General features: G+C 29.0%; 1 protein-coding gene and 1 long non-coding RNA gene across 4 annotated transcripts in view; one reads left to right on the top strand and one right to left on the bottom strand.

Annotated features, from left to right (window-relative positions):
* The window catches only part of LOC139426203 (uncharacterized), a 125,937-nt gene extending 101,289 nt beyond the window's left edge, over window positions 1-24,648 (top strand). The window contains exons 2-3 of the long non-coding RNA XR_011637407.1: window positions 13,692-13,876; window positions 24,332-24,648. This is a non-coding gene — a long non-coding RNA (uncharacterized lncRNA). The remainder of the gene's footprint in view (window positions 1-13,691; window positions 13,877-24,331) is intronic.
* The window catches only part of LOC107449509 (paired box protein Pax-6), a 193,686-nt gene that overhangs the window by 100,392 nt on the left and 67,352 nt on the right, over window positions 1-25,942 (bottom strand). For all 3 annotated transcript variants that reach the window (XM_043052175.2, XM_043052189.2, XM_043052183.2), the window contains exon 2: window positions 5,862-5,956. The gene's annotated coding sequence lies outside the window, so the exon portion shown is untranslated. The remainder of the gene's footprint in view (window positions 1-5,861; window positions 5,957-25,942) is intronic.

The raw sequence follows: 25,942 nt of genomic DNA on the forward strand, positions 1-25,942 counted from the left end.
ATATTAAGAAATCGTAATTTGAAATTAGGCTTAAGAATTGTTATTTTTTTTTAAAAACAATTATTCGAATTTATGTCTAACAATAGCTACTTAAGAGTTTTGACTAGTGAATGCATTTGTTCAAACTGTTTTTGAACATGTGATTTGAATGTTACAGTTTGTGTAGAAATTTTACAGAGAATTTTTTTAAATTTCAGTTATGATTGACTTAAACATTTTTTAAAATTTTAAAAAATTAATGGCAATAGGAACGTAAGTTTAATAATTATTACTTTAAAAAATTCATTCGAATTTACATCTAGAAATTATTGCTTGAAATTTTTTTTAATATATATGTATAACGTCAAAAGGTGGCTAACGGCTAGAATTCTATTTAATAATGAATCGGAAACTTTTACTTCGAACTTACTTTGAACTTTTACCTTTCTTATTTTGTTATTATTTTTTTACAAATAAAAAGGGAAAAAATCAAACAGAAAGCATTTTAACTTCGCTTTTTCCGCTTAAAGTTTTGTTTTTTCGTCCCAATTTATCAAACATATTTACAATTATTTGTTGCCATTCAGTGTATTTAATTTTTTGCTTATTTCAAAAATTACCATTTCACGCAGCTTAGCGTCTTTTGTTCTAATAAATAAAAATGCTGTTTTAACTAGTATCTAAACAAGTATAAAAAATGTAATTAAAATTTTTATTTAATCTGTTATGTCTAGAATTTTCATATTTATTCCATTATTTCATTAATTACAGATATTTATTTAAAATTTTAACTTTTATTTTTCCACATTTCCTCATTTTAATTTCAATTTGAGTAGACATAATTAATTGCAAGTTTTCAGAAAGGAGAAAGAAGTTTCGAGCCTACAAAATTCAAGAATGAAATGTTATTAATTACATCAAATAGAACTAAATGTTGTTAATCACGTTATTCTACGTCATAAAACAGACAAGATGATCAGCAATTAATCAAATCATTGTTTAAGAAAGAAACCTTTTCCTATAAGTATTCAAAAACATTTTTTAGATTTTATGATTATATTTTTTCATTAAAATGGATAAAAACAGTTAAGTATTTATCTTCCTTGAATTCTTTTTACAAAAAATGCAACATAAGGATGTGATTATTTTCATAAAATATGTTCGTTCAATTTCTTTAAATTACTCGGTCGAAGAGTGACGACAAATGGAACAATTTCCTACCTTTTCAATATCGTTTTCACTTATATTTAATCAAACAATCCGTTTACCCCTATATTTTTAGGGTTAAAAATACAAGTCCGTCGACAACGAAATATATAATAAAGGTATGTTTATTCAGAAAAAAATAGGTTTTTGTGCCTTGTTTTCTGCACTAATTAGTTATTTTATTTGAAGATCACCTCTCGAACAATTAAGATTATTTCATAGTATAAAAAAGTCCGATCATTCTATCAAAAGTTATTCTGGGTGTTTCGTCTATTTTTTGCGCATTGAGTAAAAATAGTTATTTTCATCTTTTGCATTATTATATCAATGCAGTTTAATTTGTTTAGAATGCACTTATTTGTGCTCTGCACAAAATATACGTGTATCTAAACTGCAAAAATAGTGGTAACTACTTACATCAAAATGGTGCTACACTAAGCGTTCCACAACTCCAAAAATGCTCTTTTACACCACTTGATATAAAGTAGCCGCCCTCTTTTTTTTTTTTTTTTTTTTTTTTTTTTTTTTTTTTTTTTTTTTTTTTNTTTTGTATTCAGCAGCAATTAAATTTAAATTAACTTTTACAAAACATACACATAAGAGTCAGTGAAATTATTTTTACGATAAAATACATAAAGTCAGTATCGTTAATTTAGAATGCACATACACACTAATTCTTTAAATACAATTAGATTATCTATCAAACATGCACGGGGCACAGAGAGAGTATTAAGAGGAATTTGAACTATTCTTAACAGAAAGGAAGTAGATAGAAATTATGCATAATAAAATTATATAATACATTTCTCAGAAATTAAAAAATTAAAATATAAACATCTTTATTACGCAACTAATAAAATGCATGCATATTCTAACAGTGACCTTTTGCTTTCGTGTATATATAGTATCGTAAAAGACTTCTACTTACCTTGCATTCAAATTTAACCATTCTAAGGACAATATTACAAAGCTAGCCAACATCGGTGTGTTTGGAAGCGAAAGTTATTTTCGCACGGTGTCAATAAACGAGAGTTTAGTGTGAGCTTATTGCGTCTCGTTGCGCTTTTTATAAATGCGCTTTCAGAAATAAAACTCTCTGTTTTGACGATTCAGGAATCGTTGAGCTATATTTCGTTAATTTTGATAATCATTTCGTCACGAAATCATTTGATTTGTGACGAAACGTGAGCTCACATATATATGACGAAAATGTTTCCTCAGCATCGGTGTGTTTGGATGTGAAAGTTATTCTCGTATGGTGTCAATGGACGAGACTTTGGTGTGAGCTTATTGCATTATAATTGCGCTCTCAGAAATAAAACTCTCTGTTTTGACGATTCAGCAATCGTCGAGCTATATTCGTTTAATTTTGAGAATCATTTCGTCACGAAATCACGTGATTTGTGACGAGACGCGAGCTGTCATATTTATGACGAAAATGTTTCCTTAACACGGAAGCTCGTCCCCTTGCATTGTGCGTAGTTGTTTTTTAGAATGACGATAGGTTTCTTTCCTTTTGACGAAATTCGTTTTCTCGAAAAAGATCGTTAGTTCGTCACTTTGATGAAATGTTCGCTTGGAGCGTGTATCAGGAAACGATTTTGTCAAAAAGTTTCGTGAAATTTGAGTATCCATTTTTTACAGTGTGTTCAGATTTGAATTTTTAAATTATATTATTTAAATTGTAAATGAAAGCTTGGTTTGGTGTTAAATTATAATAAATTGCCTCCTCGCAAAATTTTTTGGGTGTATCAACATTATATTCGGAGAAATATTACACGACAGTTTAGGCAGTGTATAATAATTAGAATAATTTGAAATAAAATGCATGTAATTTTTCGTTTAAGATTGGCATAAGAATTAGGGCAAGATACAATATATTGCGAACAATTCGAAATTAAAATTTCAAAAAATGATCACTAATATAAAGCTTTAAAAATACGTTTAGGTATAAATAATTTTATTAAATCTGAGAAAAGCATCCCAACACTCTTATAAGATTGCAAAATACATGTATTTTAGATTTTTAATTATTTGCACCTATTTTATTTGCAGCTTCTGATGCTACAAGATGCCCAGTAAATCGATTTATGTTACTAATGGTCTATTTTCCCCCAAAACAAATTTCTTTTCCGTAAAAAAAAAAATAATAATCTAATGCTGAGATCTTTATAGACGTTTACTTCCACCTGCTTTGCAGAAAAATGATCGAAACGGTACGAAGTTAAAACTGAGAGCGAAAGAACACGCATTTTTGGCATTAACAAAGTAAGAAAAAAAATAATAATTGACAAGCGTTTCTCACCAGCTATCAACTAAGCCAAAAGCGCCAAGTTATCAGGGTGTTTTCTCGCCATTGGATTTATTCCACCTTCTTATTCATAGGCTCAGCAGGTGATATGGCTTCATTTTAAGAGTATTCTTTTACCCTCTTCCCCTAGCCATAGTCTTGGTCTAAAGACAGATGACAGCTTGCAACAAATGGGTTATTACTAAGATAAGTGATAAACATTGGGTGAGCGTCTCTTTGGTGATTATTAAATAAAATAGGCGGCGGTGATAATTCCCTTTTGATAGTTTTGATTCAAATCTGCTTAAGTAGCTTTAGTCTCGCTTATTATTTCAATAAATATTTTTCTGAGTTCGTTTAATCTCTTTCCGAGATTTGGTACTGTCTAAAAATATCTAATAAGGATTTAATTTTCTAAGTGTAGCATTAGATTTGGCTTGATTTTTATTTATTTCAAGCAATGTAGTTCAATTTTGGTACTACTTTACACAAGACAATTTGGAATTTCGGTATCTGCTACTACAGTAGACTGTTAATATCTTTACTGCATCTGTTTCCGGAGGCAGTAAAAAAAATCACCAAACTATTATAGGCTTCAGTGATGCCTAATTAATTGTGATTATGCGCACTTCTGGTATCATGATAACAGGTAATCGATATTGTGGTAGTATATTAATATGAGTAGCTAGTATAGATACTGGAGTAGTATATTAGTTCAGGCTCCATGAACTAAATAGCAACCACGATTTTATTTTCTCATTTAATTTCGAAACTTAATCTTGGCTGTAAAGATATCGTATTGCAACAATTACGTTATGGAAGTAAGTTAAATCATCGTAGGTAAATCGTAGTATTTGTCGATTTAGAAGCCAATCATGATTTACATACACGTATGACGTCGCTAACAGGTATCCAATTAAATCTGATTTAAATAACATGGTTAGATATAATCTCTTCTTCTCAAGTTGAAAGTATCCAATTGCTTACTCTTCTTTTTTCTTCATGAATGATTTATATTGAATGCTTATTAACAATGTTCAACTCCGTAGCCTTAAATTTTGAAACAAATAAAGAAGACAACAAAACTTTCATATTAAGCTCTAGATCGAGCTCTCATACACATTTTTTCTGTGGAACTAACCCATGTCCACCATTGGAGCTATTTTGCGCTAGCCCTGTGTTAAGTATGATCTCACCATCACTGCGATTCGAACCCAATGTTGCCATAGTGGAAAACAATAATATCTTTTTGAGCTATCCCGATGTGGCATCAAGTTATAAGAAGTTGTGAAGTTATTAGAAATTTGTATTTCCATTGTCATATTTTATTTGCATATCAATAGTCAGATATAGCAATTAAAACATAGTATCAAGAGTAATTTATACTTTTGCTTATACATATGCGAGTCTTTCATATTTTAACTGTGGAATTGTAATATTATTGACGTAAAACAATATGGACGTTACATAGTTACAAACCACAATCTCTCTGGGAATTTTTTGATATTTTTTTTTCCTTGATATTCCATTAACTGAGAATATTACAGTTTCCTCTTAGGTTTCTCAAAAGAAGAATTATCTTAAAGTTTAACCTGTAAAAACCATTATGCTGATGAATGTAAAGTGGGCAACTCATATTTTGATGTCATAATGAGGAAAAGGAATAAAATTTGCCCGTTTACGAACGTGTGCAAAATCTCTGTAAATCTTGCAAGATGTTTAATTTTACTTCCGTTAGAGCAAATTAATAATCATTTCGCTATTATTAGCATTCCAGAATTGAAAAATACTTATAAATTTTAATTTATTTTGCCGAAAGAAAAATTGCTTTATAAAAATTGCCTTATAAATATTAAATTGAAAACTGTCATTTGATATTTCATTTAAATGAATTCAAATAAAATTAAAAGTGCATTCTTTTCTTTAGTGACGGAGTGACAAATGATGTAATTTCTATTTGTTTTCTTTAAATGGTACATATTTATTATTATTTTTTTTCTTCTATTACACTTTAAATTTCCAAAGTAGTATGTAGCATGCGAAAAGTATTGCTTTGCAATAATTTTTTCATATTATTTAATATCATTAGTCAGTTGTTAAATGTATTCTAATTTTTATACAGCACTAAAATATGTATTTAAACCCTTGGCGTTAAGAATATGCATTGATATAGAATACATAACATTAAACTAAATGGAAGGTACACTTTATTTGTTTCTAGGGCGAGTGTCTTCAAAATTCTTTAATACCACTTTTGTATGATTTGTATAGCAGCCATCAGTATTCATGGCTTTCAAATCGATTTTTTTTCAGGGTTATAATTTTTATTCTCAACAATTTTTGAAACACTGTACATATTTTTCAAAATTATTGAAAGATATCTTACCAAATTACACTAGGCGCAATATAAGTGAATCAATTAAAGTATGACCTCTGTAATCTTCAAAAGTTTGTTTGCAAACTTTACTTTTCAAATCGATTCTGAAAATAAAATAAAAATCTCATTAGTTATAATAAAAAAATGATAATTGTACAGTTGAAAGTATTTAATAGTAAAGAAATTGTTAATAACGTCGTTTTCAGTTTAATTCTCTCTCAATTCTCTTCTTTTTTAACTTAACTATGACAATTTAGTCCAGCTTTGAATTTTTATTCTACTAATAACTTGAAAAAAATTTTCTCTTTATAGTAGGGAACCGATTATCCGGAATGATCGGGACCATCGCTATTCCGGATAACTGATTTTTCCGGTTTTCTGCATCGCTACAAAAAGCCGTTTTTTTTAATTGTTAAACCAAACTGAAGAGAAAAAAAATTTTTGGATATAATCTTAAAAAGAAGCAAAAACGATGAAATACACTAATGATTATTTCCAAAATGATGGTAAGGTAAACATCTTTCAAAAAAGAAAGGAAAATCCTAAAATCTTATGAGGAGAAAAAAAATTTTTTTTTTTAAATGGCGGGAAAATTTATCGAATTTCGTTCCGGTTTTTTGGTTTTCCGGTTTTCTGATTTCCGGATAACGGGTTCTGTACTGTATTAAAAAAATCGTTAGGGCTTTTGCCGCCAACGCTGTTTGGGTGTTCAACATAACGTTACATTTTGTTTTGCAGCGAAAATACTGTAAAATTTAATGGAATTACAAAAGTGTGTAAAGAGCCGCGATAGCTCAGAGGATAGAGCGTTCGCCTTTCAAACGGCTTGCACCGACCACAATGCTGACGTGAAATTTCTCAGGGGTAGACGGATCATGGGTTAGAGTCCCCTAGCCTACAGGCTAATCATGGGAGGTTCTCGTGGTGTTCCTTTCCATGCAACGCAAATGCGGGTTAGTTCCATCAAAGAGTCCTCCACGAAGGCAAATTTCTCCCTCCACTTGATCCAGGAGTTCCTTTGTCTTCTGGATCAGATTCAAAATTAGAAGGCTACATAGTTGAACATTAGTAGTCGTTAACTCAAAAATTGTTTCGGCTGTTCAACAACGGTTATAAAAGTGTGTAAAAAAACTGAGATATACAGGGAGTACAATTAAATCAGAAACTTTAACATTTAATAAATATTTCGAGGATTTACGAACGAATTGCGAATTGTTAAACTTGTAGGAAAAAAATACTGTACTTAGCAGGGCGTATGAATGCAATTAGAGTGGAAGTTTGGTATACTGAGCAGGTCATATTTGTTTATTTGCTTATTTGTTAACAAACTTAACACAAAGTTTTTTTTTTCTTTTCTTTTTTTTTTAAAAAAATTTGTTTGAAAGTTATTCCAGTTTTAAATGCTTATTTCCGCAAATTATTATTTATTTATTTATCTTACGTTACATTTTGCTTTGCTTCACAAAATCGATAAGACTTAGAAACTTGAAATTACGAAAGTATGAGGAACAAAATGTAGGGAGTGCAAAGGATAAAAAAAAATTAAGATTCAACATTAGTTCTAGAGTTATTAACTGTTAAACTTGTCGGGGAAAAAATACCCTGTTTGGTCTACCTTAATCTCACTGAAATGCAACTACCGAGTTATAATGTGATTTGCTGCAAGGGCCATTTTTACTTGTGAACTTACCCCGGAATTTATTTCAAACTTAGTCAAAGGCAAACCTCTTGCCACTATGTTTTTTTTTCTCATCTTTAATAGTTTTAATATACAGTGAACTCTCACTTATGCACCGGTGTAAGGGGCCAGGAGAAAAAAGCGCATAAGTGAAAGAGGCGCATAAGTGAAAAACTTCAAAATTCTAAAACGCAACATAAATTACAGTGACAATATGAATAAATATGTTTCTAAATATTAAATGTTAATATTTATACTGTTTTGGTATTTACTATAATTATACAATGAAAAAATTTAACATACCTTAAGACAATTTATTTTCTTACAAAATAATCTTAATACATGTTTGTTTTTGTTTTTGCCGACGTTATTCAAAAACTGGGTTCAAACGTTATTCATATAAATGGGATAAGGGGGAGTTTCAGAAGCAAAATTAAATTGTAAATAGTCAGGAATAGTGTCTAAAGCTTTCAATACTGCTGTGTGATTTGGAGGAACTTTATCATCTCGTCAGTATCATCCCCCACCTTCTCATCGTTCACAAGTTTCAGTTAGATATAAATGAACTCTTCTTCACAAATAATTTGAGTTTTATGGGAGGGGGTAAAACATCACATGATAAATATCTAAGAAAAGTACTTGACGTCATAATATACTGCACAATAAGTTGTTCAAGTATTTCCCTCACTAAACAGATCACCTCCTTTTACGTACTCATAATGTCCATCTGATTGCAAGTAAGTGATCGCGGTCTCTTTCATCTGTCTTATTCCAGGTGTCTTCTTTTTCTAGAAAACAGCATGGGAGTAAAACTAACCTCTGGACAACAGGAATGGTCATTTTCTAAAAGATTAATGGGCTTTCATTGTTGTTGGTGTGAAAGATAAGACACCCTATTCAAAATTTTAGAAGGAATGTCTTTCCAGAAACAGCAAAAATGAAAAGGTCACAGGGGGAAGCAAATTCAATAGGATCTAACAACATATATTTCTTTTTATCTGTAACAAGGATTGCTCATTTGCTTCATTTTTAATTTAAAACATTTTTTTTTTAAAGAAAAAATATTTAAAGGATTAAAAAATTAAAATGTTAGCCTAAAATTTCGGCGCATAATTGAAAAATTTATTTCTAGATCGACGCATAAACGAAGGATGTTTATCATTATTTTCCTATCTAATGTACTGGGACCTATAAAAATCGTCGTATAAATGAAAAAGGTGCATAAAAGAGGTGGTGCATAAGTGAGAGATCACTGTATTTCCATAAGGCCTAATGAGAATTATTAACTTACAAAACTTTATTTAAAATTTTAACTTGTTCAGTAAGTGGATAAGAATGTTTTTAAACCATTAAAAAAAAATGGTTTCTGCGGAGTTTTTTTATGCAAATGAAGAAAAGAGAAATAAAGATAAACGTGATGTGAAAGTAATTATTTAAAAACAGTATTGCAATGTTACATTTTCATTTAATTTCATAACACTTTCCCGCATTTTTATTTCATTTAAGAATAGCTTTTGTTTCGTGTGTTTAACTGATCACAACTGATCTTTTTCAATGTACCTTTTCGTGAAACTTGCGTGCCAAGTTACGGGCAACAGCCTTTTTTCTTTCTTTTTCCTTCCCCCTTCTTCTCCCTATCATTAAAAACGAAGAAAGGTGTTGAAGAAAGAGATATGCGGGATTAACAGCTCACATGAATAAAAAAAAGAAAAAGTTCTTAATAACCATCGGTCCAGGAAATTCGCCATCGGCAAACATTGGGCGAGATTTATATATTTGCACTGTTTTCTGCATTTGCAGATTAATATAGTAATTTTACTGGCTTACTGGAATTAAGTTGGATTGGATAGATATGATTTTTTCCACGAATGACCCACCATGCACTTTTAATTGAGGTTTGAGGAATAAAAATGTATTTTGCTATTGTCTTACGTTGCCATGGAGATGGTAAGAAGCAATTCCTGTTCACCCATTTACAGAACCTTTGACACTGAACAAAGTTAACGTGTTCTTCTTGGCGGAATATCGTGCGGTTGAGATTGTTTTTTGAGAGGGTTTAAGCACCCAGTGGTTTCGCAAATGCAGTTTAAAGTATCCAAACTCAGCAAACACAAACTTAGTTCATTACTTATAAACCGTTTAACAAATCTACTTAGAGGTGGTTGTTATAGTGGATCACAATCTTTTCATTTGAGAAAAAAAATCTTAATACTTGCAACATTAGGGTAAGTTTTCGAGTTGGATGATACACTGTTCGAAGTTTTAGAGTATATTGGATCATAATATTGTTCAATTTTACAGTAACTTTAATATAGTTCAGTAAGTTGAACTATTTTATTGTTCTTTTTAAATTTGAGTACACGAGACTATATGGTCCAACTTGAATGAAGCATGGTTTAATGTAACACCTTATTAAGTTTGCTATAAATTTACATGACATTATGGTTCAACTTGAATCGAAGTATGGTCCAATTTAACCTTTAACAAACCAATGCTGCCATATAAGTGGCATGGTACTTCAATTTATTGAGAAAAATACTGCGCTTATGATGACCAAAATCATTTTATTGTTTTTTTTTCACACTTATAGTTGTTATATTTTTACAATTAATTTGATTTTAATAAATAATATAATTATAATTAATCTTATAATTATGCAATATAACTGTGCTTGGTGTGTTTTAAACTTGAAAACCTTCGGGACCGAATTTTATACATTTATATATTTTAATATTTTCTATACATTTTTTTTCCGGAAAAATTTTAGCAAATTAGCGCGATATTATGGTTCAAATTACCAATAATATGGTTGATTATTTTATCTAGAAAAATCTAAGAAAGGATGTTTTTATGACGTTTTTTTATCGATCTTGATACTAAATCTGCTCTCATATATTGAACCCTCAAAACTCATTTGGATTTATAACACCATTTAAAAATTGTTTTTAAACCAATAAATCGAATATTTATAAAATAAATTCGTCTGAACAATACAACTAAATCTTATTGACGTCTATTTGCCCACGGAACCTTTCCCACGATGATTCAATCTACCGACAAGCAAAAGAACCAACGACACCGACCACCAACAAAAGAATCAATAATCTTCCACATGAAAAGGCATCCACGCCGAAAAAAGAGATCCTTCAATAATGAACCTTAATAAAATCGCAACAAAAGGCTACAAGAGAAAAATGGAATCCCTCTTTTTATCATCAGAAGACAAAAGCAGCTCGTCTTTAAATTGCTGAGCAATAATCTAGCACCAGATACTTCTTTCATTGTGGGCTTTTTGAAAAGAACTATACCTCTTTGACTAAGCAGACATCAGATAAAAAAATGAACACAACGATCATGCTCGATTCTGTATCAGAGCCCCGACCTTGAGTTACTTTCACTAACTCCTTTTTCGAATTAATTGTTTTAGGCCAAGGTGTTTTTTTCTAAGTCATCCTAAAGAGAGTTGTGAAGGTCCCCAGTGTCCGTCTTTGTTGCAGATTGTGACCGTGATTGCTTGAGACAATAGTTTGCTCATTAGTCGCCAGATTGGCTGCCCAACGTCCCGATAAAGTTGAGCATTCACTTTTACTGATTATATTTTGAGACTGTTTCATAAAGGAGGCTCACTCTCTCGGTGAGGTCAATTAGTGAAGGGCTTGAACAATGCACTGATGTGATGAAGGTGACTTGTCAACGATTTCGGAAGTGATTAAAAATCACCATTGATAATGATTATTGTAATAATCACTTTGAAGGAAAGAAAAAATGTTGCATGATAGCAGAATAGCAGGTGCAGATAAATTGATTTAATCAGGAGTTATTTTAATGTATGCTGATTGCTTAATGAATTAAATCTCCTTGATGTCACAAAATAATTAAAAAAATATTTATCATCGTAGGTTCGTTACAAGCGAGTTGAATGCAGATATAAAATATTGCGCATAAAACTTCAAGCCGTTGTTTAGATACTTGCAGGTCTTTATTTTAAACTATATAATGAGCTCTCGAGTGTTATAGTGAAAATGATTACATTTAGTCACCTATTTTTCTCATCATAATTAATTAAAGAAATTGGTTTGCAATCCAAATTGGATTTTGCATTTTAAAATGTTTAAAGTTTTCTGGCCATAATTAAATTTTCATTTGCAGATCTACTAATTTTTAAAAAGGAATGACGTTACTCTAAAACTAATAATAAAAATAATGATAATCTACGATGATTTTGTCATAAGAATTGAAAAATCTGACTATTGATTCATGTGACAATAAAGGCTAGAGAGTTAGCATGTCTATAAAACATGTGAATTTTTTATGGTGAAAAACATTCTGGCAAAAGTATTCTACTGTATGGGAATGATTTTTATTGTTAAAATAAATAAATAAATAAAGCCATTTTGATAATAAAACCAAAATATATGGTACTTATAAACCATTCATTTACTAATTTTTCAGTAAAACAATTATATAACAGTTTATATGATAACAGTTTACCGAAAATTATGGCTTTTAAAAATTATAGTTTTTATTACCAAACAGTTAGTAAACAAATATGAAACTGAAAAATCAGTTCAACTTAATAAATGGTTTTTATGTAAGAAATCGTGATAAAATTACGAATTTTGCCGCATTTACCAAGTTTTATCACATATTATAACACTATATTTTATTGTTAACATGACCAAAATCATTACCAAAGCACTTCGGGAAAAATAACCGAGCTCTTTGGTGTTCGCATAGATCCAGAAATACAGTAAATTTTACAATATTCTGGTAGTTTTGATCGTATTTTTTTCTGAGCATTGTAGGAAGGGAAAATAGCTTATATAACTTATAAACTATGTTTTTAACTCTAGATAGCTGTAAATTGTTACAGTTGCAAGAAAAAATTGATTCAGCGTTGAACATTAATATCAATATGTTGAACCATATTCTAGTGTAAATTTGCTGCAACCTTTATTAAGAGTTAAATTAAACTACGTTTTTGTTCATGCTGGAAAAAAATATGAAGATGTAGTCCAAACTTTACAGAGTGTAATGGTTGTAGTAAATTTAAATTTAAACGTGGCTTTAAATTTCCAACATAGTATAAAATGTTAGCACATAAACCTTTATTTTTTAGCTGTTGTTTATTTTAATCCTTTAATTAGAAATTTTAAGGCGAAGAGAAGACAGTTTTGGCTACCAAAATCTTACACTTTATTACATTTAAAAATACTAAAACTTTCGAAATAGAGTCAAAGAAAAAAAAAAAATCAAACAGTTGACATAAAAATTGGAAGGTTAATATTTTCTTCTTGCTTATCATTCGTTATCTCTTAACTCTTTTTTTTCATATATTATGCTAATTTAATGTGTGAATATGAAATTTGATAATTATGGCTGATTCATGAATCAGACAAACATCTTTTACGGGATTCAGATAAGTAACATTATTATGATCACATAAATATCATATTCTTGATCATATATGCATATCATAATCATGATCATTTTATGATCATACAGGTATTTCATAAACATGATCATATATGTATATCATAAACATTATTGTATAAGTATCATAATCATGACCTTATTATTTTCATATTCGTGATCATGTATGTATATCACAATCATGGTCGTATACGTATTTCATAACCATGATCATCTAAGTATCATATTCATGATCATCTAAGTATCATATTCATGATCATATATGTATATCATAATTATGATCATATAAGTATCATATTCATTATCATGTGAGTATTATGTTCATGATCAATTATTTGATCCTGTATTAGCAAGCATTACAAAAATTTAGATAATGCTTTTAACCTTGTAAAAAGATAAACTGGTAAAGTGCAGGAAATGGCAATGTTTTGGCATGCCTAAACCTTCATTATATTTCGATGCTTATAATCTACATTGTGAATACACGATAAAATCTTTATTCATTCACTAAGAAAATTAAAAAAGCAAAACTCTGGGAATACGGAAATAATTATCAAACAGCACAGAATGCATGACACCCGATACATTTTAGCTGTAAACACAGAATCTTTCCAACATAGAGACAGGGGAGGAGGGATGGAATAGAAAAGGTTGAGATGAAAATGGGTAGGTTATTGTTGCAATCTTCTTTTCGAGCATCCGTTTATTTTATTTCTTCTTCCCTTAAGGGCTCCAAAAGCAGCAGAAGGTCAAAAGATTGATTCCTTTGTTCTCACCTTCCTCTCGGTGGCTGAAGTTATAATTGCTCTTCAAGATCCGAACCCACCCACATATTCAATGAGTAGTGAGAAGACAACCGTCGGCTACCGGAAAAAGGGAACTCACCCATATTTCAGAAAGTACACATTTCACGGTAAATACTTATAATTTAATAATTTTATTGTATGATATCTGACAACAATTACAGAAAGAAATTTTTCCCTGATCCGTAAAATGCTATTTTTAGCTAATATATTAAGCCTAATGATTGTTTAAAATATGAAATAGTGGAACATATTCATGAATAATACAAGTATTATGAATAATACAAGTATCCCCATGTTTAAAACATGAAATAGTGGATCATATTTATGAATCATACAAGTATCATAATATTTAAAACATGAAATAGTGGATCGTATTTATGAATCATACAAGTATCATAATCAATGTTTAAAATATGAAATAGTGGGTCATGTTTATGAATCATACAAGTATCATAATCAATGTTTAAAATATGAAATAGTGGATCATATTCATGAATAATACAAGCATCATGAATAATACAAGCATCACCGTGTTTAAAATATAAAAAAGTGGATCGTATTTATGAATCATACAAGTATCATAATCATTGTTTAAAATATGAAATAGTGGAACATAGTTATGAATCATACAAGTATCATAGTTAATGTTTTAAATAAGAAATAGTGGATCATATTTATGAATCATACACGTATCATAATCAATGTTTAAAATATGAAATAGTGGATCATGTTTATGAATCATACAAGTATCATAATCAATGTTTAAAATATGAAATAGTGGATAATGTTCATAAATAATACAAGTATCATAATCTTTGTTTAAAATATGAAATAGTGGATCGCATTCATGAATCATACAAGTATTATAATCATGAAACGTATTAGTATCATAATGAAGTATAGTATCATAATCATAATCAAATGTTCAATCCTTTAAGTATCGTATTCATGCTTAATCAATAAATCATGTTCTCATCCATGTTCATCTATCTCATGTTCTCTTTTTCATGTTTATTTTCAATTGATTATGCAAATATAACGTCCGTGATCATTTAATGGATCACATAGTGTTATACTCACTATCAGTTCTTTAAGCATATATGTGTCATACACGTGATCAATTAATAGATCATATATTGTCATGTTTAATTAGGGGATCATATGATTATCATCTACCTAGCGTTTTTCTTTCCCGCTTTTTTTCTTAAAAAAAATTTTGTGATTAAAGAAAAATTATGTCCAATGCTACATTATCTCTCTAAAATTAAATCCATTGTTTCATATTGAAAAATTTGGTACTGAGAAAATTTTGTTGCTTGAAGATTGGAGATTTTGTAGTTATTAAAGTAAATTATTAAAGTTTTCAAAAGTTTCAGTCGGCAGGATAATTTTAAAAGTAAAATAAAAAAAAGTTTAATTAAAAGTATAGTAATTAATACTATAAAGAAGTGTCTGAAAGTAAAACTTAGAATCCATCATACTGAATTAATTCAATTGTTATGCTTTATCTCTGAAATAAATAATACTAGCGGTTCCAGAAAGAAAAAAAGTCACTTGGGAGAGCTAGCTGGTTGCACAGAAATTATAATTTTCATTTGCAACTTTCATCGAAACTGACATAAATCCAAAAGATAAATAACTAAAAAATTTCCACGATAATAAAAATCCTAAAAAAATTCCACAATAATAAAAATCCTGAAAAATTTCCACAATAATGAAAATCCTAAAAGTAAACTTCTTAAAAATTCTGAAATTGATGAAAGTTAAAAAGATAAACTTTTTAAAAATTCTAACGATGCCAGAAATCGAAAACACAAACGCCTGAAAAATTCCAACAAAAACTTAAATTGAAAAGATAAAAGTTTTAAAACTTATTTATAAGGTTGAAATCATTCAATTATTTCGAGAACAAGCATAAAATATCCATGAAAAAATGAAATAATGCTTCACCATAATAAAAAAAAATTCGTTTAAAGGAAAAATTCATTGCTACAATTCTCTATTTCCTATGGAACTCGTTTGTTTTGCTTAACAAACGAATTAGTTGCACAGAAATTTCAACCTTCAGATGCAACTTTCTTCGAAAATGACAAAAACCTTCGTTATAGACAGAAAACCACTTCGTAATATGGAGTATATTTTTAAATTTACTATACGCTCCGATTAAAAATTATGTCATAAGGAGAAATTCATTATAGTGAGACCCACTGTATTTCTCTTTTTATTAAGGAACTCTTAAGCATAATTCGCGTAACCTAGGTTTCCAGGAACGCTGCTATATTTCATTCTTAAAGTAAACTATTAGAACAAAAACGATCTAAACAGAATATAATATATTAATGAATAGATTCGTATGAATGACAATGCATAACTTTAAGCGACTGAAATATTTAATTTATTTATAATGTGTATACCTTTCCCTCCTCAGAATATTTTGCAACTTTACAATGCTTCATGCAATCTTTGGGATCCAAGGACGCTACTATACTAGATTCATGAAGCAAAATATTGAAACAAACACCATCTAAGCAGCACATAATATACTAATAAATAGATTTGTATTTATAACAATGCATCACGCTAAACGACTGAAATATTTAATTTATTTACAACATGTATACTTTTACCACGTCAGTATACGTAGCAACTTTACTATGTTTATGTTTCTCAAGGTTCCAGAGACGACGCGGCTATATTTCATTCATAAAGTAATATAGTGAAGCAAACACGATTTAAAAAGCATATAACTTATTAGTGAATATATTTATATGTAGAAAAAGATATCACTTTAAATGACTGAAATATTTAATTTATTTACAACATGTATACTTTGCAACTTTACTATGTTTATGTTTCTAAGGTTTCGGAGACGATGCGGCTATATTTCATTCATTAAATAATATAGTGAAACAAACGATATCTAAAAAGCTTATAACTTATTAGTGAAAAGATTAATAGGTAGAAAAAGATATCATTCTAAATGACTGAAATATTTAATTTATTTACAACGTGTATACTTTTCCCTCGTCAGAATACTTTACAATGCTTCACGTATCTTTAGGGTTCCAGAGATGCTGTGATATTTCATTCATAATGTAAAATATTGAAACAAACACGATCTAAGTAGTACATAATTTATTAATGAATAGATTTGTATGCAGGAAAATGCATCACTTAAAACGACTGAAAATATTTAATTTATTTACAATGTTTACACTTTCCCTCGTCACAACTTAACCGAAACCGAAACTAGTTCTCCGCGTCTTTTTCTTGTTCTCTGTGTCTCTTCCATCTTTGATGTCCACGATTCAATTCCCGCTTCCCAACAAATTATAATCATCTTCATTTTTAATCGCACAGTGTAGCCTAGAGTTGAGCATTTAAGCTTCAGAACGTTTACAAAAAAAAAAAGGAATATTTTTTAAAAAAATGGTAGGTAGTGTCTCTCACGCTTTGAGTCACAAGTTACAAAGAACTCACGCTCAAAAAAATTGTATAGAAATAAATTACTTCTCCACTGTATATTATTTAATATTTGCTTTTGTAAGAATACATATTACAGAGATCTATGCATGGTTTTGAAGGGAGAGCGATGATTATAACAATTCGGCTTTTGAAAAAATTCTCGCTATAGGACTTGGTTAAAACTTTTGAATTCTTTCAATAGGTGTTTGATTTTGTGTATTCTTAAAATTGAAAAGCAGACCACACACATTTTTCTACTGAATTTGCATGTTATTAACACAAGTGATATAAATTAGTTTTCGTTAAGAAACCGTTCGTAACTATTTACAATGTTATTATTTTTCATTGTTTTTTTGTACCGTGTGAATTGATGTCAATATCCTTTTGTTTAAATTATAATTATCAGTATGAAATAGATTCTAAAAAAATTTTTGAAATGCAATTTCGGAACAATAAATGCATTTAAACATGTAAATTAAGTTGAGTAAACAGCATTATTTACAGCTTAAAATGGGAAAAAAACATATTTATTTTAAAAATGTACCTTATGATTGACAAATTTGATATACTGGTGTTTCTGGTGATAAGCATATTTCATTTAAAAATTTATCTAATGATACAGATATTTCATATATATGCATTACTAATGATCAACATATTTGATTTAAAAATGTATCTAATGATCCAGATATTTCATTTATATGGATAACTAATGATCAACATATTTGATTTAAAAATGTATCTAATGATTCAGATATTTCATACATATGCATTACTAATGATCAACATATTCGATTTAAAAATGTATCTGATGATCAACGTATTTGGTATACAGCTGTCTCTGATGATTGACATATTTGATTTAAAAATGTATCTGATGATCGACATATTTGACATATAAGTGTTTCTGATGATAAAGATATTTGATTTAAAAATGTATCTAATGATAAACATATTTAATTTAAAAATGTATCGATTGATCGACATATTTAATTGAAAAATGTAATCCTGATGATCGACATATTTGATGTATATGTTTTTCTGATGATAAACATATTATAACACATTATTCTGATAACAAACAGATTTAAAAATGTATCTGATGCTGTATTTGATGAGATTTTCTACTGCCAAAAAAATCCAGTTTAATTAGAGATTGATGTACTAGAACAATTAACTCACTTTATATACATTTTTCGATTGTTGAAGTATTATCACAGGCTTCACTCATGTGATGAAAAATTTAGTATTAATCATTAGATTGGAAATTAAATTATCAATTAAATCAAAACATCAATTCAGAAATGTTAAAAAAAGTTGACAAAAGATGATATCGTAATAATTAATACTTTCCTGTGATTTGGCGGAAATTTTAGTTAAATATAAGTTGGAGACAAGTATTGATGTCCAGCTCTAAAGAAAGTCTGGAGTTGAAATTGGATTCGAATTAATGACTCCTCAGATCTGATTAACCTCATAAAACTGATAGACTTACACAGACAAAATTAATAAAGCTAAAATATTTTCATCATTTTTATTATTGCCCTGAATTTTTTATTTAAGATATTAGATTAAACAAAACATTTTTTGGAAGTTCATCCCATCAAAATAAAGATTAAGTTAATCAGAATCATTTGGTATGATGCTATATCTCGAAGCCAACTCATGGTAATTAAAATTTTTCAGAGTCAAGCAATTTTATCCGGTTCCTATACCTTTCGGTGCATAGTTAAGAACAGACAATTACCACACTGTGGCAGTACCACTATTAGTATAACTGATACCTATTAAAAATAGCACCAATCACCATAATATCAGAAATGCTAATTATCAAAACTATTTAAGTATCATTGGCGTTAATAATAGTATGAGGCTCTTTTACCGCTTCCTTTAACTAATCAGTACTTTTTCTCCCCTAACTTTGCTTTTTAGTTAGATCAGAAGTCTGACTAACTATCAAAATTAATATCAGAAGTGCTAATTATTGAAATTAATTAAGAACTTACTGGCGCGAGTAATAGTATGGAGCTTTTGTACCGTTCCCTTGAATTAATCAGCACCTTTTCTCCCTTAACTTTAGCTTTTGGTACATAAATTTTTCTTCGCTTCAATTACCGTCGATTGTAAATTATTTAATTTTATAAAAACACATGTTAAAAGCGTAAGTATAAATGAAATAACCGCATTGTTTCAGATAATTTTAGGAATACTAATTCGGTGACGTAGCACCGATCCACGTGTCATTTACGTTGATCATTGAACTTGCAAAAAATAATTGAATATTAAAGAACGCGCAATAAAATCTTGAATACCACCAATCACTACCAATCCGCCACCAACAATCCCGAATCATCGGAATTTGTAATGACAATATACCTTTAAATTAAAGAGTTGAATGTGGAACGTGGGGGCACAAGTGTAAGGAAGCATAATTCTTATTTGTAATTTCAATTTAATTTAAAGAGTTGAGGGTGGAACGAGGGGGCACAAGTGTAAGGAAACACAATTCTTATTTATAATTTCAATTTAATTTAAAGAGTTGAATGTGGAACGTGGGGGCACAAGTGTAAGGAAACATAATTCTTATTTGTAATTTCAATTTAATTTAAAGAGTTGAATGTGGAACGTGGGGGCACAAGTGTAAGAAAACATAATTCTTATTTTCGCACTAAACAATGTTTTATGCTAATGAACAACAATTATTGCGAAGTAATCATCAATTGCATAAAAATTGCATGAGAATTCTTTTCTAGGTTCGCATCGAACACAATGCTGACATAGTTATATATTACAGAGTTTTTTTTTATTTTTTATTAATGCTAAAATAATTTTTTTTGTGAAAATTACGCAGTTTGTTTTTGAAATAACAGTACTTATCTGCTTAAAAAACAGGAGTCTGTTTTTAAAAAACAGTATTTTTATTTATTTTCTTTAAAAACCGCTGGACCAACAGACTAACCTCGGGAGATTCTCGTAGTTTTCATCTCCATATAACTCAAATGCGGGTTAGTTTCCTCAAAAAACTCTGCGAAGGCAAATTTCCCCCAATAGTTGAACCAGGAGTTCCCTTGTCATCTGGATTGGGTTAAAAGTTACAAAGCTACGTAGTTGATCATTAGTAGTCGTAAACCCAAAAATTGGATCGGCTGTTCAACGACGGTTATAAAATATACGAATAAACAATAAGCCTTAGGAGGGCACTAAACGATGGGAGAAACCCTCCATGACAAATAATGGTTAACCTAGTGTAAGTCATGAAGTCTCAAGTGCTAAAAAAAATTCAAGTTATCAAAAAGCTAACAAATTATGAGAAGATAGCTTAGAGTAATTCAGTGGAAAAGTCATCAGGCATTCGATATTTCGAAAGTTTGCAGGTTTGCATTCCATATTTTGAAGGGAAAAAATTTCAGCATTTTATATAAAAATATTTCCAAATTTTAGAGAAGTTTAATAATTTTTGAAGTATTTTATTTATTTGTCCATTTTAAATCTCAGATAATTCTTTACTGGAAGATGGTACCTACAGTTTAAAATTATAGCTTTGTTTCAAGTGTAAGGTACTTAACCTGTGACTTTTTTTAATTTTCCTTGGCGAGAGAAATTCGGAAAAGTTGTGAAGGGAAATATTCTCAGAAAGCTAAATGTTTCAAAAAGCAAATTATTTTCCTTTTTTTTCTTCTTTTGGCTGGTTTTAGAATTAGTTTATTTTCATTTTGCTCGAAAATTATTGTAATTTGATTATCTCTGCTAGAATATCGTCTTATTTATAAAGTATAAAATTTATTATGAACGGGATGATTGATTGATAAAAACGCTATAATCAAAAATAATCAACCGCATAACGATAATTGCGTCAGCAGAATTTGTCTGTTTTCAATAAAAGTGTGAACTTTTTCGTGGAAAATTATTTTCCGCAAATTAATATCTTTCATGATTAGTTTCCGTTGACATCAAAGTTTGGAAAAAAAATCCAGTGATTTCTTAGGATAATCCTTGGATTGTAGAAAAAAAGGAATTATCTTGTTATATTTTTTTCTTACAACAGGTGACATTTCTTTTGAACGTTCCGCGCATGCGTGACACAGCTAGACCTCATTTGAGGAACGTTAATAACGACTCATTAACAAGGGGGTCTTTTAGAATAAAAAGAAATGAGAGGGGGGAGGGATGTTCGAGTCGCAGGAGCAGGGGTGATGGAATAAAAAGAAAGATGGTTAAGAAAAATAAAAAAATAAAAAAAAAACAGGTTTGTGCTCACACTATGTCGTAAAATCCCCTAATTTAATGTTGCAACGGTGGGTAATTGTTATCAGACTACAAGTGGGCGACGATCTTACAGCATGTGACAGGCTGGACGATTTCCACAGGTATGCGAATTACCCCCCGGGCGATGGAGTAATTACCACCATTTTTATGCTTAACCGAACATTTTAATGCGTTTGTGAAAATTATTTACAATCTTTTTTTTATGCTATGTGAAATGTAATACATTCAGATTAGCATTTAATGAGTTTTCTTTCTTTATATTCTTTAATCAGTTATAAATGTTCGAATTAGAAAAATTGGTTTGAATATCTGAACTCGTAAAACAGTTCTCAAGAAATAGTTAATGCTATGACGCTAATTTCTTACATAATATTATTGCACGATAAAGTCTGATGTGTTGCTCTTTTTTATTTACTTTACAGGGGTGAGTGTTAATGAACAGTCAATTTAATTTGTTGTACAGGATGAGTTTGCTAATTTTAAATCCGATTGAAAAAGTTCGCCGAAAGTATTCCGGTTTTCTGCATTTACTGCTCGTTAAATATATTTTAAGAATCCTAATTAAAAATAAATATGAGGAAAAACTATTACACAGGTGTTGTTGATATTAGCTGTTATTATATATATGTTATTAGGTGTTATTGATATTAAGTGTTACTGATAAATATTTTAGCTAGAAAAAAACAAAAAGATCAGTAACTTAAATATAATTAACCGAACTTGAAAGGTAATTGATTTGAAAGATAATTGATTTGAAAGATAATTAACCGAATTATTAGTGAAGAAGGCGAATTTTAAGGCATAAAAGCCAGTTTGTTTGCCTCAATAAGATGGGAGGTGTTCGCCTTTCAATTCCTTTCTGTTCCCTCAAGCAATCAAACAGTTTTAAATAATTTCAACCAGTGTTATTCACTAGTGATTTGTAAGATTTTGAGACCTTTTTTATTTTTTTTACCACTCTAAAATATCAATTGATTATTCTATTATGAATATTTCTTTTAATTACATTTTCATTTTGAGATTTTTAAAAATATTTATAAATCGTCTTTACAAGACATCATGCATATTATACCTATATTAAGCAGAAGTATACTTTCGCATATTTTTAAAAGATATTTATTTATTTAGATTTTGATATATTTTAGTTTCTATTACTCTGTAAGAAATTCCGAATCAAATTGCGGTAAGAAATACTGCCGTTGTAAGTTCAGAGTGCCGGTATTCTTTTAACGTGAAATCCATTTTTACCGCACCACGGAAAAAAGAATCTGACGTACCCTAATTTTCACAGTAATAATTACAATATAATTGCTGAATCAATCTATTTAAATAAATATCACTGTAAAAATTACGGTATAGTATTTTTCGGTAAAAATGCCTTTCATTTCAAAAATGGATTTGATGGTAAAAGGGATTTTACTGATATAGCCCTCTTAATGCTGATACTCTATACCGTAATTTGATACTTAATATTTTACAATTGAAGTATTCTCGGCATTTCGGATGATAATTATTTTGTGCATTTATTTATTTTATATCATTACTGTACGAAAGTATACATGCTAGGGAAAAGAAAGATGATAATTTTGATTAAAATAAAAATCTTTCCCATTCAAGCATTGTCGGCATAATAATTTTAAAAAAAAAAAAAAATATTCGATTTTTCATCAAAAATTTTAAATTGTGTATGATCGTTTAATTTCATTTAAAATATATTTTTTCAATTTATTTTTGTTAAAGTTTTCTATTATGCTCTGATAATGAAAAACAATAAAAAAAATGCAAAAAGGAGTTTTTCAATATAATCCACATACGCTTAGTACTTAAAAAAATACCCCATTTTTTTTCTGCGAGATCTACTAACCCTACATTAAACTTAACTAAAATAGCCTTTCCGATAACTATTTAGCTATTTAACAAAAATGTTTAAAAAAATAGTTAAATGTACTAAAAAGAAGAGAAAAAAAAAACTTGAAAACTTTTAAGTAAGCGGAGGAAAACAATGAGATACCTGCAAGTGACGTAGTGGGGGAATCTCTATCTTGATTGGTTGTTGAAGCATGGTATTCGCTTACGTTAACATCTGTACTTTCCATTCTATTTCGAGTGAGCCATGCTTGTCAAGTATCAATTCTCTTAAGTGACACATTCTATATTCTTGCACATAGATTCTTTCACAAAGCTTTCAATTCTTTTATTGCATATTTCTTACTTAACGCAAAGGCAGGCATGAAGCCATGCCAACAACTAACTAATTATGTATCGAAGCTGCCAGCTGTATTTAATTAACTTCACGTTAATTAGCATTCTAACTTACGTGGAGAAACTTAGCTCAACTTCGTTTATCGTTTATAACACGCCATTTTGCTTATAAACGATCAGCTTCCCCTGTCATCGTAGGTCGCATGTGCGGGTGTTCGTGTTCTTCTTCTTGAAGTGCAAGTACCCAATTATTTGATTTTAAACTTATAACCAGTTCTTCTGCCATTCGAAGTTTTTTTTTTTATATATATAAAATTGAATTTTTTTTAAAAAACACTTTTGAAATAGCTCAGAAATTAATCAGCATTTATAGCATTTATATGTTACCGAATTCAACTGGAAAAAGATATTATTTGCTGTTCTTATTGTTTAAGCCTTAATAAAAACTAGTTATGAAATATACTTCATTTTGACTTGTTATTGCATGTTTTGTGGTTTTATAAATAACTTAGTGTCAAACGTGATTTAAAAGGAAAATCTACGAACTTATACACCATACTTAAATCATAGTAATATCAAATTTTGATAACATAGCAAACATTTAATTTTTGTCTTCTTTTTGTTGATAGGAGCTGAAAGTAATCTTTGATAAATTCAGTTAAAGAAAATATATTTTGAAGAAAAAGAATATTCAAAGCTTCATCATTCATTTTAGTGGAAGAGCGTTCTACAAAGAAACAAAACAAAAAAAAAAAAATATTGAGACGTTTTATTGAAAGTACACTTTTATGGACTTTATAATGTATTGAAACATTATAAAGTCTTGAAAAATATTATGAAACATCTGGAAGAGGGTAGCAAGACATATTTTTTCATTAAAAATCATGTTTTGAAAACTGAGCAATGAAAATAAATCAATGGGTGATAGCATGTTTCTAAATGTAAATATTCAAGTTTTTTTTTTTAATTGCACCTAACATTTTCTTTTCCAAAGTTTTTCAATTGAAAAAAGAGATGGTCAGTAAACGGATTAAATAAAATTTTTCTCTGCTTGGCTTCTTAAACATGTTCCTAAACCTGTTTATAAGAATGTTTTCAAAATTTCACTGGACATGTTCTCTTACTAAACACTTCAAACGAAGAAAAGCGATCTTTATGCAGAATTAATAGATAAATCATCTGCATGGCATTTTTAACATGTTCTTAAATGTGAATAGCAGAGTGTTCTTAAAATGTCACTTAACATGTTCTTCGAGTAAACACTTCAATAGAAGAAAGATAGCCAATAGATGATTGCATATTTTTTTTAAAAAAATTGTTAACTTTTAAGTTTAATTGTTTTTGAAACATAGTTTAACATGTTCCTCTATTTAACTTTTAAATTGAAAAACTATTATATTTCTCAACAGACATTCACTAGAAAAAAAAAACATTTTGTTGCTATTTCCTAGTACAGAGGGAGAAATTTTATATCGTTATAATTGATATTTTATAATATATCGCGACATTATTTTTCAATTTGTTTTCGATTAGACCATATCTTCATTAACTGGTTGACGATTTTTTTTATTAGATACTTGTCTTATTTAGATATTAAAAAAATCATTGAGTGAATAAAATTCAACTAACGATATAAAAAATGACTCTGTACTCACGATAGCATTTCCCATTATAATTGTTGTTGATAGTTACTACGATAATATCGTATTCTATAAATAACCTTGATGAAATTGTCGTATTAAAGTTAATTCACGATTTTTTGAGAGAATATACTCTGAATAATCAGTCATTATATTACAATATCATTATTACGATATTAAAAACATCGATATTTCGCGAATATATTTCCCCCTTCCCGACAAATATTAATTATCAAATATGATCATATATATATATATTTATATATGAGATATCAAATATATATATATTATCATATATATATTTGATATCTATTATCAAATATGAAGTACGTCATCATATCAATTATCAAATATGATTTATCCAATTTAATTGCGTATAATAAGAAAAATCTGTAAACCATTAAAATTAAATCTTTCAGTTTAAAAAAATCAAATCATTAGATTAAAAGTCATTCAGTTTGATTAACTATATTCTATTTTTAAATTATTTCTGTAAAAATTCTTATTTGAAATTTTTTTAATCACATTTCTAAAAGCAAGGAAACCTTCCACCACACAATTAGTTTTAATATAGAAAATTTTATTATCGAATTATTCGAA

The sequence above is a fragment of the Parasteatoda tepidariorum genome, chromosome 8, assembly GCF_043381705.1.
Source record: "Parasteatoda tepidariorum isolate YZ-2023 chromosome 8, CAS_Ptep_4.0, whole genome shotgun sequence".
NCBI classification, from domain to species: Eukaryota; Metazoa; Arthropoda; class Arachnida; order Araneae; family Theridiidae; genus Parasteatoda; species Parasteatoda tepidariorum.